The following is a 5,789-nucleotide window of genomic DNA, read 5'->3' on the forward strand; positions in this document are numbered from 1 at the left end:
TGAGCGTTGAGCTGGGTGAGATCCACACAGACACGGATGTCTGTCTCTGTGTTACCAGCGTTCAGACCGTCAGCAGATTTCTTGGGCACGAAGACGGTGGGGTGACACCACGGAGTCGGTTCCGTCACCTCAACGATGATGCCCGCTTCTATGAGCTTGTCTAGCTGACGTTTCGCTTGGTCGCGGTAGGCGAACGGAATCGAGCGGGCAGCAGTGACGGCGGTTGGTCGAGCGTCGTCTTTGAGCTCGATTCGCATCGGCCCTCCAGTCATTTCCCGCAGATGACCAGTTGTGTCGAAGACGCGCGGGAAGATGTCCTGGAGCATAGCGAGGTGTTCAGCTCGTTGACGTGGTGTGGGGTCACCGTCCTTGTCGTCCCAGACTGGGTAGATGCGTTCATCAGCCTTTCCGCTCTGGCATGTTTGGCGCCGGAGTGGTGGTTCTGGCGTGGTGTGGTTTCCAGGAGTCGTTCTGGTGGCGCTGGAGCCCGAGTCAGCTGCTGCAGCTTCCACTAGAGGTGGTGGTGATGAGGCTACGATGGCATCGCAACGGCTTCCAGAAGGTGACGGCGCGTCTTTATCTGGTTTCGGGCCAACTTCGGTGATCTGGCATGGGAACTTGTCAGGAAGCAGACCCAGCGCGATGCTGTCGTACCACGAGAGCAAGGCAATAGACAATAGACAATAGACAGTTTATTCAGGACATTCCACTGGAACATGTGGCTATTACTGCCCGTCGTCAGTAAAACAGGTGATGATAAAATACAATAAAAGATGAAAGGGGAACACATACAGAGAGACACTCATGATGACTAGTTGCTAGTGTTCTGCTCCTCGAGCAGATGCCTGCGTAGGCGTTGTCCGAACGCCCCCGGGGGCAGTCGGGGCAAGTCCGATGGCAGTGAGTTGAGGGCAGCCGGCGCTCGGCAGGTGAACCGGCGTTTGCCCATCTCTGTACGGGATCGCGGCACGTGCAGGAGTGTGTCCTGCCGCGTGCTGACAGCAGCGTCCCGGCCGCGCGCCTCCGCCACGGTGGCCAGACTACCCGCTAGCAACTCCGGCTCGGCGTGACACCGCACTTTGTGCAGCAGGCACAGGGAGTGGTAGGTGACGAGGTTCTCCGCGCTGAGCCAGCGCAACTGGCACATCAAATCGGAAACATGATCGTACTTTTTGCGGCCGAAAATGACTTTTGCTGCGTAGTTTAAGATTTTTTGGATCCGAGAGAGATTGTGTCTGGTGCCAGCACCATACACTGCGATGCAGTATCGAACTTGTGATATGACCAGTGCGCTGACCAGCACGGAGATCACAGTGGGCGGTAGGTGCCCCCGGAGATGCGAGAGACCACCCAAAACTCCAAAGCAGCGTTTCGTGAGCGTTGTAATATGATCACCCCAGGTCAGGTGACGATCAAATATGATGCCGAGATTTTTTGCTGAGGAAACTGGGGACAACTCGTGATCACGGTATTTTACTTTAAGTTCAGGCAATGTGCGAAGATTTTGGGGGCTGCCCAACAGCATCAGCTGAGTCTTAGCGGCGTTGACTTTTAAGCCGTTGGCCCGGAACCAACGGTCAAGAGAGGCCAATGTGTCCTCCATACGAGTGACGAGTGATTGAAATTGAGATTTCTTGCCGCTTACTAGAATTTGTGTGTCGTCTGCATATTGTACTACTACTGCGCCTTCGGCAAACTGACTAAGGTCGTTGGCGAAGACGCAGTAGAGGAGGGGGCCTAAGGCTGAACCCTGAAAAACTCCGATGCTGTTGGGTAGCGGGCGGGACTTTTTGATTCCACCGTGATTGTCAGTGAAGCTGACGCTCTGAGTGTGGTTTTGAAGATATGCGGAAAACCATGAAGTGTCAATTCCGTGCGCCTGTAATTTTGAAAGGAGCTTCGAGTGGTCAATCACATCAAAACATTTGCTCAAATCCAGCAGGCAGAGAAGGGAAACCTCTCCATGGTCAGATGCGGATAGGATATGGTCGGAAATGGATGCGAGCGCGGTTTCCGTGGAATGGTGAGGTCGGAAACCGTGCTGGTTAGGAGATAGGAGATGGTTTTCGGACAGGTAGGAATAGAGCTGTTGGTGGACAGCTCGCTCTAGGATTTTGGTGATGACAGGTACGATGGATATGGGACGGAAGTTGGACGGGCTAGACAAATCACCGGATTTTAAGATGGGATGAACAAGGGAATGTTTCCAGGAGTGCGGGACGTCGGATTGGGTCCATGGCACCGTCCATGGCAGGGATGATGCAGACGGTGACAGAAGAGGTAAGATCACCGAGCTGCATTTGACATTGCAGTGATCCGCTGCACTGAAGTTGGTGGCCGTCGGCGCCCAAGATCCTCTCTGGAGGGCGCTCGAGGGCGGACATGTCGGCGCCAAGGAGTCTGGCTTGGCGAGCGCCCATTGCAGATACCTCGGCTCCAGTGTCAGGTGTCCAGAGCATGGAGCATTGGCGACCGCAGTACTGCACTTGGATACGAATCTGCGGCGTCCGACGGGAGTTGAGTCCACGAACGTGGAGACTGGACATGCGACTCGTTGTGCGGTCTGGTGACAGACGGTCAGGCTGTCGTGTCTGTCGACTGGGGGATGATTGGCGGCCGCGCTGCTGGGGCCGGTTGTTCCGCTGTGACAGGCCGTCTCGTCTGCAGACAGAGGCGAAGTGGTGCAGGATACCGCAACGAGTGCACCGATGACCCCGGGCAGGGCACTGGCTGAACCGCTGGCCGTCGGGGTGCGAGGAGCCTCCGCAGTAGTTGCAAGTCCTGTCTTGTTCGTTGCGAGGTCTGGTCGGACTGCTTGACCTCCGTCGGCTGCGTTGAGAGATGGACATTGCGTTCAGTTGACCCGATGCCATAGCTGATGCGTTGGCGTGGGCAGTCTCCCTGGCACGGCACAAGTCGATTGTGCGCTGCAACGTCAGCTCCTTCTCAGATAGCAGTATCTTCACGGTTTCCTCTTCATGAAGGCCCGTGACGATCCTGTCGCGGAGGCGATCATCTGAGCAGCTGGTGCAGAAATCGCAGAACTGCGATATTTCTTTGAGGGCGATGAGATACTTGTTCTGTTCTGCGCCCGCCGGATCCTCAGTCCGCACTGACACGACACGCACCGCTCTACACGTATATTGCCGGCTCGGACGGCACGCACACCTTGACGGCTCGCTCGACACTGCCCGCTCTCCGCCGGCGCCGGCCGGCGGCCGCTCGGCGGGCCAAGGCCGGGCCCTTCTCATAACGGGGGGTGCGGGCCCGTATCATAACACCTCCCCCCAAGACCTTCGCTCTAACAAAAGCATACCTTGATATGTTAGACGAATGTCTTCAAACAAAAGTAATCTCCGTTAAGCGAAGCATCCATCAAGGAAGACGAGAACTATCGCGCGATACAACGAAATGCAGTTACAGTAACAAAACACATGTCGGGGCATTTGTAGCGTGCACACGCTATCAGTCATATGTGTTGGTGTCCCAGCGGACTTGCAGTCGCTGCGGCTCACGACGTTGGCGACCACTTTGACGGGGCTCCGCCGCTCGCGCCGCCGCCGTTCGGCGGGTGGGCGGTTGCTGCAGCGCCTCCCGCCGGGTCGGCGGCGCCCGCGCCGCGCCGGGAACCTCCGGTGGCTGCGGCTCCGCGCCGCTGGCCAACATCGGGCGGTGTGGTCTCAGGAAACGCCTGTTTCTCCAATATATGCGTCCGCTTGGCATCTTTACAAGGTAGGTGCGGCGCTGTCCCACGCCGACGATCACACCTGTACGGTCCCAGCGGCCGTTCTCGGTGCTCTGCACGTCGACGCGGCAGCCGACGCGCAGTCCAGAGAGGGGGCGCGCTGTGGCGTCGTGACGGCGCTGTACGTCGTCTCGGAGGTCGGCTGCCCTCGCGTCGCACGCGTCGGCGGCGCGCTGCCATTCAGGTGCGTATGCTCGGTGATGGGTCGGCACGCCTGACCGCAGCGGATGACCAAACAGCGTCTGGGCTGGTGACCTGCCGTCGGCCCGTGGCGTGTTTCGCAGCTCGAGGAGACCTCGGTCGAGCTGATCGTCGTCCAGCCGTCCGCTCGCCGAGGCAGCCACGATTATTTTCTTCACCGTTTTCACGGCAGCCTCGGCGTGACCGTTGGATCTCGGGTACCGTGGGGATGACATCTCGTGGCGGACTCCCCACCGGTCCAGAAATCGCCGGAGCGTGGAGGAGGCGAACTGCGGCCCGCCGTCTGTCCGCAGTACGGTGGGAACACCCGTCCGAGAGAACAGCCGCCGCAGCTGCTTCACCAGGTGGTCCGCCGAGGCTGTCCTGGGGCAGACCGTTACATACGGCCAGCCTGACAGTCTGTCCACGTACACGAGGTAGGTCCGGCCGGCGACATGAAAATAATCTGCCGATACCGATTCGAAAACGCGGCTGGGGAGATCGTCTTCCATCCATAAGGGTTCATTGCTGTGACTGGCAGCGAGCTGCCTGCAGCTCTGGCATGCAGAGACGGTGTTGCATATGTCCCGGTCAATCCCCGGCCAATACACGGACAGCCGTGCGCGGCGTTTGGTTTTCTCCATTCCTTGGTGAGAATCATGTAGTCGGTCGAGAACGTTGCGGCGTAGACTGGCCGGAATCACGAGCCTCGCTCCGTAGACGATGAGCCCGTCGTCGACCGCCAGCATTGAGCGGACACCCCAGTACGGCCGCAGAGCCGGTGCCACTTCGTGTCGGTGGTCGGGAAATCCTGCCAGGATGACGTCACGGAGGGCTCGGTACTCGGGATCGCGGGCGGCTGCCGCCCGAACCGAGTCCAGAGTCCGGTCTTGGAGCGGAGCGACTAGGACACCGTCCTCGGAGGTCGCGCTCAGAGTAGCGACCACGGCGTCGTGCAGTGCCTCCGTCACCTCCGCGACCTCGTCTCCCGTTGCTGGATCGGAGACTGGAGCGCGTGACAGGGCGTCCGGGATGCAGTGTGAGGCCCCCTTTTGCCACACAGCAGTGAAGCTGTAGATCGACATTTTCTCCCGCATCCGCTGGAGGCGAGGGTTGTCGATCTCTGATAACCTCTTGGAGTTGAGGATCGGGACGAGAGGGCGGTGATCCACGATGAGGTCGAACTGTGGAAGTCCTGCCAGAAAGATGTGGCACTTGCGGAGGGCCCACAGGCAGGCCAGGCACTCCAGCTCCACCACCGCGTATCTTGACTCTGTATCTGTAAGGAAGCGGGAGCCGCACTGCACCATCTTCCATGTGTCTCCGTGGCGCTGCTGGAGAACGAAACCCAGACCGCGGGTTCGTGCAGAGTCCGTTTGAAGCTTGGTAGGCAGCTGCGGGTCGAAGAAGGCCAGAACGGGTGGCGACACCAGCGCTCTCTTGACGTCCTTGAATGCCTCTTCATGTTGCTCAGTCCATCTCCAGACGGTGTGCTGCTTGAGCAGGTCTCTGAGGGGCTGAGCTGCACTGGCGATGTCTGCTGAGAAGTCGGCCAACTGATTGGTGAGTCCCAGGAACGATCTGAGATCGGTGAGATTCTCCGGCCGCGGGAACTCAGAGATCGCTTGCAGCTTGCGGTCGTCAACCGTGTAGCCCTGTTCCGAGATGCGGTAGCCGCAGTAGTCCAGCGACGGCCGCGCAAACTGGAATTTGCGCGGGTTGATAGTGATGCCTGTCTCTCGGCAGCGTCTGAGGACCGCGACCACGTGAGAGAGATGGGCGCTGTAGGTCGCGTCGTGCAGCAGCAGATCGTCCACGATTTTCAGCGTTCGCGGTATATCTCCGAGTGCTGCGTCGCCCCGCC

Source organism: Amphibalanus amphitrite, unplaced genomic scaffold (assembly GCF_019059575.1).
Source record: "Amphibalanus amphitrite isolate SeventyFive unplaced genomic scaffold, NRLGWU_Aamphi_draft 000433F_arrow, whole genome shotgun sequence".
Lineage (NCBI taxonomy): Eukaryota > Metazoa > Arthropoda > Thecostraca > Balanomorpha > Balanidae > Amphibalanus > Amphibalanus amphitrite.